This window comes from Tubulanus polymorphus, unplaced genomic scaffold (assembly GCF_964204645.1).
Source record: "Tubulanus polymorphus unplaced genomic scaffold, tnTubPoly1.2 scaffold_47, whole genome shotgun sequence".
Taxonomy (NCBI): Eukaryota; Metazoa; Nemertea; class Palaeonemertea; order Tubulaniformes; family Tubulanidae; genus Tubulanus; species Tubulanus polymorphus.
In genome coordinates this window covers 80,220-97,448 of record NW_027437453.1, presented here as the reverse complement: position 1 = coordinate 97,448, position 17,229 = coordinate 80,220, and positions in this window count along the sequence as shown.

Here is a 17,229-nt window from a genome sequence, read left to right as displayed (position 1 = left end):
AGTGAATTCAGTGTGGAATTATTCTGAGTTTAAAGTCAGACATTTTAAACTGTTTCAGGCTGAGGCGGACCCAGTGGGACTTGTGAGATTGATTGTACTAGTCGATCAATTCATGAGTGCTCCTTTTCATTTTGTTAATAACAAAAATGGTGCATTTCACTGCAGGAGAGCACCTAAAATCGCGTTTTTGGAACAAAGTGCCCTTTTCAAGTGTTGAACATTAGAAGATGTTTAGATTAACTCAGCGGGTCCAGCTGCTGAATGAAGTATTGCTTTGTGGCTGAAATCAGATAAAAAACGATTTCAAACCTCGAATATTGTTTCAAATTCGTTTGGATTTTATGCATAAACTTGCCAACAAGATTAGCCGAAAGTCGCATGGATGTTACATCTAATGACATATCTATTTCCCAAAAAAAATTTGGGTATTTTGTATTTTATTGAGCAAGAATCGACCGCGTTTAACTGGGGACTAATTCCAGAAAGTATTGAGCTCCGGGCTTACATGTAACTGTCGATTGGTCAAAATCATCTCGCGTGTTACATCGAAAACGCGTACGTGATAAGGTCAATACGGAACTTGCATCCTTGGTATTATATTGTGTTAGGTACCCAGGCCGTAGGAACGAATCGTAAGGGGACACACCTAAGATAATATGAAGATTGCCGATGAGTACCATTTTTACTCATTTTTGTTCCCTACTAGTAGAACGCTTTGAAAAATGAAATGGTCCCTGCATTTTAGCCAACACTGACCGAGGAAGAACTAATTAAGGAGTTCGAGTGTCAGGAATATCGAGTGCTAGCTGTGTACATTTAATGCCAACGTAAACTTGATAAAAATTTCATTCGCAATTCATTTGGCAGTTTTGGTACAAAGGGATTCTGTAAGCGTAGGAGCACTTGAAAGATTAACCCTGTATCCAGGCTCGTGGAAGGGGCTGGGGGACTCACAATCCCTACTTATTATTGATGATGATAATAATAATAATGATAATAATCTTTATTTTCATTGAAATTATAACGTAATATAAGACTCAGTTTTTTAGATACATAGTTAGATAGATATATAAATAAGTTATAGAAGTTATAATATCGATTAAGGTGCCAGAGAAGCAACATGCTTGTGATAAGGGATTATTAGTTTAAAGATTACTGATATAAATTGCGTATAGCCGTATACTCCATTTGACTCATTGTGCCCCGTAATATAAAGGACTATTTTAGAAGATGAGAGTGATATATTCTATGAAACAGAATTCTATTATCGTTGCGGGAATCGAAGAGCATACGTGATAAAATACGTACAACCATAATGTTCACTTTAACTAAAACTCGACTGGTTGTTTATACATGTTCGTTACGGTCACATCGCAGAGGCTACATTTTGAATTCAATCATTTCAAGATGCCTCGCGAAAACATTTGGCAGGAGCTTGTATCCGCGTGAATTTAATATTCCATTATTCAATTTTGTTATGGCAACTTACATTTCATTTTATAAAAGAGTTCATTGTTATGAAAGAATTATTGTAATACAATTGGATAAAGAATATACTACAGTATGTAGGCTAAATATATATAAGTAATTTCGTGAGGCACACTGTTTCTAACGATTTGCCTCTATCCATCAAAATGTTGACAGCACTCCTAAGGTTTATCCAACCAACGGAGTTGGCGGAAAAATACATGCGCAGAGAGAACGAACCAAAATTTCGCGGGAAATATTGAATACATGAACATTTTTAATAGCTGATTGAATTTTCGCTGGAGAATGGACGTCTTTGACATATCGGGTGAGTTTTGCTATCATCTATATTTCAGGTTGCTTCGTATATTCTTTCATTCATCATCATTTTATTTCCTAAACAAATTATAAAACGATCATGTAGAAATATTATTTCTTATGATTAAATTAGTCTGAGGTAATTTTAGAAAAATACCTTAATAATACAAAGCAAGTAAATGCTGAACGTTTCTTTTGAAACAGTTTAAAGAGGAGCCATTTTTTATGTTAAGTGGTATATTGTTCCAAATCGTTGGACCTTTGATTCGGTTTGATAATATTTTGACACTACTCTCGATATAGAAGATATAGACATATGTACTATATGAATATATGTAGAAAAACCTATATATATATATATATATATATATATATATATATATATATATATATATATATATATATATATATATATATATATATATATATATATATATATATATATATATATATATATATATATATATATATATATATATATATATATATATATATATATATATATATATATATATATATATATATGCCTACTCATCTATCAAAAGTTTCTGTTTTTGGGTAAATTGAATTATTATGGGATTTCTCGAGTATATTGAAACCTTTTTACTGTTGCTGGTATAATGTAAATATAATAATCCCAATGCCACAGTAAAAACCAGTGTTGGTCATAATATTCCGTCAGAGTTTGCTATTAATTTTGATTCGTGGATATTTGAAATTGTCCGTTTAAATTGCAGGAATATTTTCCCTTGATGTTGAAGATCATCAGTCATCGCCGCGACATCATAAGGAGCGACTTTTTCTGAGTGAAAGCCCCATACAAAACGTTCAGAGTTCAACGAAGGAAAATTGCGGTCAGTAAAATGATACGAAGATTATTGTAACAATATTTGATTCCAGCTGTTACGCCGCCGGGTAGTAATCGTTACTTTTGTGATACGGTCTACACGTGTCTTATCAACCCGCGTATTTTAGACGTTGATCTTGTACATACTTAAGTGAGCTATTGAGAAAAATGGAACAAAATCATGATTTAGGTAAGCGATTTAAACATCTTGAAAATGCCTATTCAAATTAGATATATGTGAAGGGTCTAGTACCGAAGTCATGAGTCTTCTGGATACGAAGGTTGTGGGTCATTAATTGACGTATCAAACATTCTAGAAATAATCAAACGCTTTTTATCCACTGTCAGGTATCACTGAAGTCATAACCTATCAAGTTATGTCTTCTTGAATACCGACATTAGAGCGGTTAAAAAGCGCCACTGATTTATTCGAAATCTTCGAGGAAATATACAATACAAACGCTTAATATCCACCGTCAGGTATCACTGAAGTCATAACCTATCAATTATCAAGTTATAGTCTTCTTGAATACCGACATAAGAGTGGTTAAAAGGCGTAGATTCAATTAACGTCTGTCCACAGCTTACGGGATCACTGAAGTCATAACTTTACAGCCCAACCTACATGTGGTTAAACTAGGCCTACTATACTGACATGGTTTTATAAGTTACGTTTGGGTTAATTTTTCAATTCGTCATAATTAACATTATTTAGTTGCATGTCAGTCAGGAAAGCAATGACCGGTCTATGAAAGACAAAAATCATCTTTCTATTTTTTTTCAAGTGAAAAATACCGTATAGAAGTAATACTATTTTCATATCTATCACTTCAGGTATCGCCCACGGAAAGGCTGCAAGGGTCATCAGGAAGAATCGTCGCCGTCGAGCTAACAATAAACAAAAACAGGCTTTGCAGTTATCAAACCTAAATGAGATCGTTCAACGGCAACAGTTACAGTTACATGCCATCAGTAAATGCCCTAAGCAAACTATTTTACCAGGGAAAGTTAACTGTAATGTGACAAAAGTGTTCTCTTCTGTCATAATGCGGTCGACCAGTGTTCGTTCAATGGCAGGTAGTAGAGTACCACATTTAAAGAGCCGTTACTCGTCATCCAGCGCATTGAATCGCGAACTGTGTGCAGTTCCGGTTAGACTGAAAAGTGGACTGTTTACTTACGTAGATTCGAATCCCCGTTGGAGCGGTGCAAATGGCCAAATATTCATTGCACGATCAAAACTGACTGCGATAGACGTGCGCGTTGCAGTTAAAAAAACCTTTGATGGGGGCGACCTTTCGCGTGAATTAAAGGTTTTGGCGTACTTGAATGGCAAACATGAGTGTGTCCCATTCTTATATGGAGAAATGTCCAAGATGTTAGTGATGGAACTCGTGTCGGACGAAGACTGTACTCTTCGTCACGTTATTAGAAATAACAAGTTATCGAAAGAAAAGTTAATGTTCGTTTGCATGAAAATTGCGAAAGGATTAGCCTTCCTTCATGGTGAAAAGATTTTACACAATGACCTTCATGACAATAATATACTAGTTCCATCTACACTCAGAGTGAAAATCATTGATTTCGGTTCCGCAACTCTCACAACGAATCCGAGAAAATACTATCTCAGCCCTGCGGAGAGAGACATATACAACAGAAAGCATAGCCACATTGGTTGGGAATTGAGAAATGTATGGGGAGCTGCACAGTCAGCCGCCAGCGATATGTATTCGTTTGGTCGAATTTTGAAGGTGTTGGTTACGTTGTGTGGTCTGGATTTGTTGAAAAACCTTTCCAATGCATGTCGGGATCGCAATTGTGCATTGCGACCGTCCGCTCAATATTCTGCTGAACAAATTGAAATATGTTACAGTAATTAAAAGTCAATAAAGATTTGAACGTGCTTTTAGATTACCACATACAGTGTATTTTATCTTCATTTTCTTATTCATTTTTCAACCTATTTTACGGATACAAATACATTAAATGCACCTTAATATATCATTCTTGTGATATCTCGTGTAAATGAACAAGCTGCAAGTTGGATATTTAAGAATTGTGAAATTGAGAGTACCGGCAAATTAGACTGAACCAATCTGAAAAGCAACTCAAATAACCAGCCGACTGGACATCACCGGTTTTATCGAATACCGTGCTATGGATTAGCGTAATCCATTGGAAATACGCATGAAAAAAATCTTTAGGCCATGCCAAAAGAAAACCGTGTTTCTCGGGCCCGACCGACCCGATATTTCGTCGTTTCAAATAATCATTTTCAGATTAGAATATAATTGCCTACCGACCCTTTTTCAAAATTTTGAAGATAGATTTAACTTTTGAAAATATATATGTGGCCGGCCGACTACAAAACGCTCTAATTCTCGTAAATATATTTTTTCTTAATCAAATTGTGATGTCAGCACTGATATCAACATCATAAAAATACTTTATTACATCGGATTTATAAATTTGATTCTGGAAATGATACAGCCATGCTCAGACCATTTTGCTGATAAGACATTGATAGCGACCTTGAATTGTAAAATTCCAGGAATTCCGTGAAATATAGTTTTTGAATAGTTAATTGTACAAACGCCAGAACTTCCTTTTATTATAGTGGTCTACAAGCTGTTAATCATATTCCTGACTAAAAATTTGGTCCAGTGAAAGGTTTTTACGGCGACCTACCCATTTTCAGAAGTATACCAAATATTTTGTTTTCTATAAAAAGAAAAAATATCCCCCACCTATCTACCCATTTTGGTGATTGCCCCGCCCGAGAAACATGATTTTTTTGGTGTGGCGTTAATGCTTCAAAGTCATTTAAGTTCTAAAAATAATTTATAAAATGAGCTGCCGAACAGCTGGTTTTATAAACTGCCTGTAATTTCGGCGATAGTTTTGGCGGTTAAGGTACCAACTGTTACAGATTATAGGTGGTCAGTTTTATAAGAGGTCGAATATGCAGATATCAAATCGGTGGTGCTTGACATTTTGAGAAGAGTAACTACAACCGTTCAATGTTTACAGGAGCACACCTGCTTAGACGTATCATACAGAAATTTTTCATATTTCTTTGATATGATATAAGCGAAATATAAACAGATTGAGTTTTCTATTCATGTGAACATGTTCTTTTTGATCAATCTCTGATTTTGATGGTGTCCTAATAGACACTTATTAGTTGATTAAGGAAAGAACCTAAGAAGATGACGTCCAAAAACATTGAGGCACGTGATTTAAACCAAACTCAAACAGTGTCAAATTTTGAACCATAAATCTACATATTTTCTAATCTTGCACCTTGGCTGATAACGGACGTTGTGCTTTATTTTTTGTACACAGCCGATTCTATTCAATTTTTACCAATTTAACTGCGATTGACGCATGTGAGTCTTGATCAAGGGTCGCGAAAGGAGAATATCTTTATCCACCACATTGACGGAATCCATTCTAAATTACCCATCTGAAGTCACATTTTAAAGTATTGCTCACTCTGCCTTAGGCCATCCCGCTGCATGCTGCTAAAGTTTTTCTTTTCACGCTGGGTTGATGGTAATATTTGTCTACGATAAGATCACCAGCATTTCAGTACATGAGAGTACTCGAACCCCCGCAGGGACTGGAACAAGTGCTTTCTTGAATGGTCAAGGACAGACTGCATATCGGCTGGACGTAAACATGCACTCTTTGTTTTTATTATTTGCATGGACTCTAATTTGTTAAAGGGTCCATGTTTAAAATTAAGGAAAATGGGCTCAAATATGCATATCTGGCAGATACAGTTTTACAGTCAATTTAAGATTCTATACTAATAAAGCAAAAAACTAAGTGGGAAATATCTTTTGGACAGAGGTTCGATTTAATTGATTTTCTGATCACGGGAATTGCTCCAATTACCGTACATGTTAACACGTCTCGGCGGAAACTCTCGTTTATCAAATGTCAAGTGATCATAATGATAAAAATACTTTACTTTTGATACCTATAGCTAATCTACAGTTTTTATTTCTAACTACATGTACAACACAACGTATAACGCGTTAACTTTTACGCACAAAAAAGATCTCTTCGCATATTTCCCTACAGATGTATTGTGTATTGAATTACAGATGATCCATTTAGAGACTCAGATCTCAGTGAAAGTGATGAAAATGAAGAAAATCTGCCGCCAGCAATTAGCTCTGGTAAGCTCAACTTTAATGTGAAACTGAGTCCTTTGGGCTTCTGAAAACTGATCATTTCTATCTGAAATAGTAGTATAGTAAATCTATCGCATGTCGGGGATTTTAATGTCTATCTAACTATATATTACAATAGGTCTTAAACGCAAACGAGGACGTCCAATAGGATCTACAAAAAAAGCAAAGACAACTCACCTCAAGAATTTGTCTAATGATAAAAGCGGTAAGGTCTGTCGGTGTGTCTATCATCATCTTTAAACTTAGAATCTATATATTCGTACGAGACTAGCTATGTCGCCGCAGGGAAGTGTCTTGAGAATTTTTTTTTGTGTGGCAGTGAATTTTCCTATAAACTAATGTTAAGGCAAAAAGCGGGCATAAACAATTTATATGGGGCCAAACGGTCGCAAACAAAGTTTCAGCCAACGAACATGATTTTGTTTTTTTTCCAGCAACTCGCTGTCTCATACCTGTCAACAAGCTATGCTCAACACACTGCTGCGATGAATGGTGCTTAGCTGAAATTCCCTTGCAAAAAATATCCGACGTTAGATCCGACTTTCAGTCATTAAAAATGTATGAGCAAAAACAATTCATCCTAGACTACCTTCTACATCACTCTATAGAAACTGATACCGATAGTCTAAACGTGATTTTCACAATTGGTGCTTTTAAAACCTGCTCACGGGCTTGGATGTTAGCCTTAGGAATAAAGAAGTCAAGATACTACAGTATTAAACGAGAATTTACTGAAGGTATGTTGCATCTTTGTTTTTCACTTTCGGGTCTCAGTTTTCTCGAATTTTGTCATTCTAAAATAAACATTAACCTCTCATATCTCTCTTATTTTGTTAATTCATCCAACATCTCATAATGAGATATTTCATACATACTAATAATTTCCACACAACTAAGACATAAGTCTTTCATAGATACTTTCTCCTCGGAAATTATTTGGATTACGAATACTGGTGGTATACTTATAAAATGATATTTTAATCTGAGGATGTTAGAAACGTATCTTAGACTGTCTGATTAAAAATCTGACTATTTCTCTTCAATTTTAGGTAGCGCAAAATCTATATCTCCTCCTGGTATATCAAGATCGGGTAGTTTTACATCGGCAAGTCAAGTTACAATGGCTTGGCTACGGGAATACTGCGAAAAGTTTGCTGACAAATTGCCAAACCAGGAGAAGCTGCATCTACCATCCTGCCTTACAAAAGGGGACGTGTTCAGAATGTGTGAAGAAGAACTAGGCACAGATAATGTTTGTTCTGAATCACACTTTTATCATTTGTGGAGAAATCATTTCGAGAACGTTTCTATCCCGAAGGTATAATTCTTCTTTTTACTGCATGCTGTAACATTCTCATTTTAAGTGTATTTCAAATCGATTCGAGTTTGAGCAATCCTGGAGAGAAGTAATAGATTATTATCATAACTATTTTCAGGTCGGTAGATTTTCAAAGTGTGACAAGTGCGTTAAGGTAAAAGATCTCCTACAGGCGACCAAAAATAAGAAAAAACGCAAGAAAGTACTCAAGTATCGAGAAAAACACTTACGACAGCAAAAGTAAGTGAATGTTTATGTTCACATCATTAAAATGCCACATCCAAATCTAACTGTTTAGATTTAGATTTTGATTCGCATACAGCGCGTGCTAAGTATTTGAACAGTGTTTTGATGCAATGGTCGTCTGGATTGAAATTCTCGCAAACTGATAAGATTCTATTTGAATGTTCTCATGCAAATGAATGCAAACTGATAAGATTCTATTTGAATGTTCTTATATTTGAATGTTTTCACGCCTATTTTTGGCCGTGGCATTAATTGTTTATTGGTTGACTGCCACAAAAATTCATGCCCCGGTGCTCATCTTTGCGGTGACAGCAGCTAGTGCGCAGTAGTTTTGTATTCATAAATAGATCGTTGGGGTATTAATGATATATTGGGTCTAATAAGAAAAAAATCCATTTTTCTCAAATCTTGAAAATATTTACTAACACGCTTTTGTGAAGCGCTTTTGGAGATTAATAATTTCTTCAATTCGCATAAAAACATCAAAAACGCAAACAAAACGTTAACAACAATGCGTGTTAGGTAATAAAAACAGGTTTCTTCACTGTTGACGTCATTTCTGTGGCATGAAAACAATCCTATTTTCAGGATTTGAAATTTTTCCGATAAATCAGAATATGATGCCCCATGTCCATCTGCCATCATACATAAATTCTGCAATCGTGAGGAATTTTGGAATCATTTTTCTACCAATGCACGAACTTATAATACGTAATTTTCTGTTTTTTATGTTCTAGTGTAGAGAGACAGAAATATTACAAACACGCCGAGAAAGCTCGGAAAAATCCAGCGAAATACATGTCCTTAATAATCGACGGAATGGATCAAGCGAAGACGTTTATTCCCCATTTTTCAACTGTACCGAAATCGATATCATCTGCATGGCGCATGAAAACGCATGTAACAGGTGTCATACTACATGGGAGACAAGTCTACGGTTTCTTCGACAAATGTGAATATCCGCATTCGGGAAATCTAACAATGAATATTATTTTGAACATTCTTTTCCTTCATAAGGAAGATCTTCCCCCTACATTGTATTTGCAAATGGATAATTGTTGGAGAGACAACAAGAATAGATTTGTTTTTGCATTTCTGCACATGCTTGTGCAAATGCGTATCTTTGACAAAATCAAAGTAAGCTTTCTGATGGTAGGACATACTCACGAGGATATCGACCAGCTTTTCTCGCGTTTTTCAACATATCTGAACAGACACGATGCTATTACGATGCAACAGTTAATCTCTGCCTTTGAGGCATGTGACAAAAAACATTCACCAGTAGGCATCGAAATCGACCACTGCTACAATATTTCGTCATGGCTGAGTGAGGAAATAGAAAAGATCTCTTTTCATTCGAAGCCTCATGTATTTAAAATATCTCGAGATGCGAATGGCCAAGCAAAGATGACCACAAAAAAATGGTCAACAGATCGCGTGTGGATTGATTGCGATGGAGACAAGTTTGGACACCTCCTTCGAAAAATTCCTTCTGGAGTGCCGGATATGATCAAACCAAACTTCGACAATATTGAATTCAACCGGCTACGTAGTGATGTCGAACGTGCGTTCAAATTTATGGCGAATGAAGATCGATCGTGGTGGAAAAAGTACCTCGAAGAATTGGAACTTAGAATAAATGAAGACGGTAAGTTAAGCTGAGGTTCTGTATTGAGAAGGCTTAATTGCGTTTCAGCTCTGAGTATCGGCCAATGCATCGTCCTTTTTCTAAGACAAGAAATAGTTGGCATAACACTCTTCATAAACAAACAATGTTAAATGTTTCAGGAGATCCATACGAATTTTCCGACATGTGGATGCTTGGAGAAATCGACGAAGCTGTCAAAAACAAGCTAAAACAGTGTGAAGCCGAGAACGATGCTGACGATGATACAGACGACGGGCTATCAGATTTATCTGACGATGATTCGCCAATACCCCGTGTAAGATTACTTAATTTGTCCCGCTTATTCTTTTAATGAAGCAGAGCCCAAGAAGTAGTTACAATCGCAGTGCAGCATATTCTTATTTCATTGCAAATTTATGCCGGTTCTTCTTCGTTACCGAGTTGAATCAAAAACTAAGGACAGCCAATTATCAAAATGACAAAATCTAAGCCTAAAACCATCCATTAGTTTACTTAACTTGGTCTCGGGATTGTAATAGCAATTGTAATATTTTCTATTCAAGTTCTTTTGATTTCTACACATAAAATGTGACGAAATATTATTTCAGACGCTTTTGTACAAGTGCATGTAATTGCACTAACTTATTACATACCGTATCGGTTAACCAGGAAAAGCTTTCACTTTGTAGCGAATGCTTTAGTTTTTATTAGAAAAACTAACAAATGAAAACACAGGCTTGTAGATACATGGGCCTGAAGGGTTGAAACGCCTCGCTACAAGGCGAATTGCACCAACATTTCTTCTACGTATCGATATTTTTATCGGCTTGCTAAACAGGACGCCCAATAGTTATTATTGCTTACATCTATGGCGATGCTGTACAATGCATCAAAATAACGCATCGTTCATTTTTCATTGATTGGACGTCGAGTGTATGGCGAAAGTCAACCAGTCACGCATCAATAAACATAGTTTAATTACTCCAACTGCTAAAAGTATACTAAAAAACCTTTGCTTTCAAAGGTATCCATTTTGATGAACTATTATCATATAATGACAGTGCTGTAATAAGTTGCTTGATAACGTTTTATTTTCGAAATTTTAGGTTGTAATTGGTAAGAAATCCGGAACTTCAACGGTCAAAGATGTTGAAAGAGAAATGGTAGTTGGCGATTTGTGCTTATTAGACATGGCAAAATATGCAGATTACTGGCCTCAAATAGGCGAGGTGATTGAAATAAATGACGAAGTTATAAAACTACGGTGGTATAAAGGGGGGTTGACTGGAAAGATAGAACCGGAGGTTCTATTCAAAAAAGGAAATGGAAAAATTGACTGGATAGAGGAAGTTAGTCGGCCCGTAATTTGGAAATGGGGCTTCAAGCTTACGCCAAAAGGATACCTAACAACAGAAATAAAAGCATGCATTAACGCTTATGCAGACTTTTAGTAGTCAAAAACGCGTACGTTCTCTGTAAACTTCAAAACAATTTATGACTAATTTCCAAGTTGTTTTTTGCCTCATATATTATATCATATTTAATGCAGCTAAATATTTCAACTGACAGAATGGTCTTTGCACCTTTCTGGATATTTGTACGCAAAAATATCTTGCTAAGTGCAAAGATACACGCATTTTATAAAGTAACCGCCCATTATTTAGAATATAGATTACCCAGGCAGAGGCCGATTTCGGGTCAGCCGCCGTCTGTGTAGTCAGAGAGGTGGGAAGTACTTATAACCAACGAACAGCCGATGCTCACAGCGCGCAAATGTTTGTTAAGGTCAGCGAGCTCAGTGACGTCACGCAGAGCGTCCACACTTTATGCAGCTATCAATGTGAACCCTGACCCCGCCTACCTCAGTCATGTCAGACGCTCATCAGACGTCGAATGCTGAACAAACAGTTTAGAAACAAACAACGGATTCGTGACAAATACAATCAAATTGGACTTCTGTTGAAGCAAAATGGTTGGTTAATCATTTTGCTGACTATTTTAGTTCAATTCAACTCCATATAAATTCATCAACTTATAATTGGCATCATAAATGGTTACTTGATTTGATTGACAAACATAAGAGAGAATTTTTGATACGTACATCAAAAATGAAATGAAACATGACGGATCTTACATATAAAAAGAGTTCGTCAAATCCTGAGCGAAGAAGCGGGGAGGAGGTCAAGGCTCACATTGATATGTTTATTGAATGATCCAGATATCGATCTAAACATAATCGTAATGGCTAGCAATCGATACGAAAACATACACACGGCCAGTATCTTTCATCCCAAACATGTGTTAATTCAAAGTGCCAACCTGTTACAAATTTGTTTCTAGACACCACTGTCTGACCGCAAATCAAAATTATGTACGCAGATTTCCGTAGCATTCGGTCTTCTTGGTCGGGAGTCGATGATTGAGCCAATCCGGGTCACTGACAGTAGTGATTGATAGCTCTGCTAGCTGCCTTTTGAAAATTTTCAGTTCATGGTACAATGACGTATTTAAATTTCTGATCTCAGATAGGCTTACGATAATTCAATATATGTTTTCAATTGAACCATGCACTCTCCATGATTGAACCAAGCGATTTAACTGATTTGTGCAGCCATATTCCGAAATAGAGCGAATTCATCTTTTACGATGGAAATTGCGTTCGATTTTATTTGAAAAGTCAACAGATCGACAAAATGGAAATTATAAAGTGACCGTAGAGTCATTTACTTACTTATCAACACAATCATTGCCTATCACTATGATGAATCTAACAAAGGTCCAGTGGAATTATATATGAAATTTCAGAAGACTTTTATAAGCTAGTGTCGTGTAGTACAATATCAAATCTACAATCAAATGAATTAAGTGTGACCAACTGTTCAAGAAAACATCTAATACAACTACGTTGGTATGCAATCAATCAAAAGTTTCGCTGGCCAATTCTATATCGATTGGATGTATTCATTTTCATCAGTAGGCCTACACTAACTTACGTATAGGTGTGGTCTACATGTATTTGAAAGATGTAAAAGTTAAATCTATCGGCATTATTTCTTAGTTTCTATCCGCCTTTGAAAATAACAAATGTATTTGTCAATCTTTCTGCTAGAGGCGCCCAAATTAATCTAATCAGTATGCATCTTCCTGTGTAATTGTTCATCCTGTTCACCACTCCCATAAATATGTTCATATATTTTTTTATAATGTTTATTCCTGGGTATACTGTTCCCCTCAGGGGCTCACAGCCAATTTGGCTTCTAGTATATCCAGCTACATATATTGTACAAATATTGTTGAAATAATGATTCTTTCTTGTAAATTTGATGTGGCAAATAAATATGTATATACATTTACTTGAATTATATATGAATTTACTTGAATATACCTGAATAAAAGTCATGTGCCATGCGTATTATAGTAAGATGTTTTAACGCGTATGCATTTATAGTGTTCAATTCGATCATTGATCCAATATCGCCAAAAGGCCGGCCCAGTAGTCGTGTTTAATCCCGAGCTTTATTTGCCGAAACGCATCATGTTGTTCTTTAATTGAGTTCATTGTTTGTTTGGATGGCTTCAGTTAATGCTACACCGTTTAAACGTTAAAAGTAATTTCTACTGTCAAAACATATTGTATATTATTTGGCAGAATGTAATACGTGTTGAATAAACCGCTCTGACGTGAACTCTCACGTATATAAATGTTTCATTTGTTATTTTCCTCTGACTTTAAGGTTCTTTTTTGACAAAAACCAGGAAACGTTTTATAAGAGCAATATTCAATTTGAAGCAGCCGATTGAGTCTTCTGGTTCGGATTAAACATTGTGAGCTACCTTTAAAATTGGAAATGATGATCCACGGTGTTATATGGATACGTTCCTGAATTAGAAGACATGATGAAGAACTACGTAATTGTGGAAACATTAATCTAAAGAGTGGGAGTAATAAATCAATTGAATAAATATGCGCAAACTCACTAATATGGTGGTAACAATTATAGAGCGATCATCATGAATGTAGACATAAAGACAACTTTTTATCTATTTTGAAATTTATCATATGCATTGCATTTTAAAACAAAAGGCCCACTGGCATGCATTTACACTGTGCAATACACACAAGTAAGTTCTAAAACAACCGCCAGGTGACCAGCTTCATATATCTATGACACGGGTTCACTATTTATTCTGTTTTCTAAAACAACCGCCAGGTGACCAGCTTCATATATCTATGACACGGGTTCAATATCAATTTAGTTTTCTAAAACAACCGCCAGGTGACCAGCTTCATATATCTATGACACGGGTTCACTATTTATTCTGTTTTCTAAAACAACCGACAGGTGACCAGCTTCATATATCTATGACACGGGTTCAATATCAATTTCGTTTTCTAAAACAACCGCCAGGTGACCAGCTTCATATATTTATGACACGGGTTCACTATTTATTCTGTTTTCTAAAACAACTGCCGGGTGACCAGCTTCATATATCTATGACACGGGTTCACTATTTATTCTGTTTTCTAAAACAACCGCCAGGTGACCAGCTTCATATATCTATGACACGGGTTCACTATTTATTCTGTTTTCTAAAACAACCGACAGGTGACCAGCTTCATATATCTATGACACGGGTTCACTATCTATTTAGTTTTCTAAAACATCCGCCAGGTGACCAGCTTCATATATCTATGACACGGGTTCACTATTTATTTAGATGAGTTGGTGTTTATATTTCTGAAACAGACATGCCGTGCCAATAAGAGCATTAATGGTTTACTATATCGCAGTAATTGGTAAATCGTTTTATTGAACACGCACAAATAAAATACAGTCGTTGACCGGGAAGTTGGATCCCCGAAAATGAAGGGATTCCAAATTTTAATAATTCCATTTTCAAATAATAGACTGTTGAATGAGAATGATTTCAACATTCCAACTGGAAAAAGTGATTTGAATCATTATTTAGTTGATGGATGTTTAATATTGGCTGCATTATATTTTTATTATGAGAATATCAGTATAGATGTGATGAATGAAAATATGAAATTAAGTAAGACATTAAAGAAATTGAATGGAAATAATGATAGAAATAAAAATAATAAAAAAGTTATTGAATCAGATTAGTGAATAAAGACAGCATCTTTTAATTTGATCTATGATATTTTAACTATAAAAATGAGTGAAAGTAAGGTATTAGAAATATTACATCTGATATATAAAAATCAAGAGCGCATTAAGTTAATTGTTATGGTTTCTGGAATGGTTTCTTTTTCAATTTACTGATTGAAATAGCTGTTAGAATTTTATGATTGATTATGAATTGCAAAATTAAATATATAGAATTAAAAGATAACATAAATTATATCTCGGATAGAATAAATAATATTAAGTGTTGTGAAATATGCAATAAATCTATAAAAATGAGAAGAGTTTAAGAAATCATAAATATATTCGCGAACTAAAAGATAAATTACATGAATCAAATTAAGAAATAGACTGTTAAATTGGTTGAAAATACAAAATATATTGGTTGAAATGTATAAATTATATTAGCTGAAAATATAAAATATATTAGTTGAAAAATAGGAATATGGTAAAATCTAGAATTCTGATGTGTAATAATATATATATTTTACTTTTAACATAATAACATAACATAATTTATATATATATATATATATATATATATATATATATATATATATATATATATATATATATATATATATATATATATATATATATATATATATATATATATATATATATATATATATATATATATATATATATATATATATACATACATACATACATACATACATACATACATACATACATACATACATACATACATACATACATACATACATACATACATACATACATACATACATACATACATACACATACACACATACACACATACACACATACACACATACACACATACACACATACACACATACACACATACACACATACACACATACACACATACACACATACACACATACACACATACACACATACACACATACACACATACACACATACACACATACACACATACACACATACACACATACACACATACACACATACACACATACACACATACACACATACACACATACACACATACACACATACACACATACACACATACACACATACACACATACACACATACACACATACACACATACACACATACACACATACACACATACACACATACACACATACACACATACACACATACACACATACACACATACACACATACACACATACACACATACACACATACACACATACACACATACACACATACACACATACACACATACACACATACACACATACACACATACACACATACACACATACACACATACACACATACACACATACACACATACACACATACACACATACACACATACACACATACACACATACACACATACACACATACACACATACACACATACACACATACACACATACACACATACACACATACACACATACACACATACACACGCTCACGCTCACGCTCACTCTCACGCTCACGCTCACGCTCACGCTCACGCTCACACACACACACACACACACACACACACACACACACACACACACACACACACATACATACATACATATATATATAGGGTTTAGTTGTTCTAGATCAAAGGTCGAACGGTCAAGCTCGTAAAAGATGAAAAAATATGAAAATAACAACAATTTCTACTTGAATTACTCGCGAAACTCATAAAAATGAAAAAGACTTTTCGCACACTCGAATTTATTTTTCATTTTCTACTCGCTAGAAAAAGTGTGAGTAAGGTGTGAGTGAAATAATTCATATTTTAACAGATTTCGAGTAAAAATATGAGTAAAATAAATGGATAACTAAAAGAATATAAAAGTGTGAGTAAAGTGTGAGTGAAATAGTTTATATTTTAAACATATTTCAATATTTATATTTGTATGAGTTAGATTTTTAAACATTAAAAGTGTGAGTAAAGTGTGAGTGAAATAATTCATATTTAAAACAGTGAATATTTATATTTGAATGAGTTTTAATAAAAATTTTGTTATAAAAATGAAGAAAGAAGAAGAAGAACCCAACTTTAAAATCGAAATCAATGAAACCAATAAATCATTTTCACAGTTTAACATTAGAAATTATA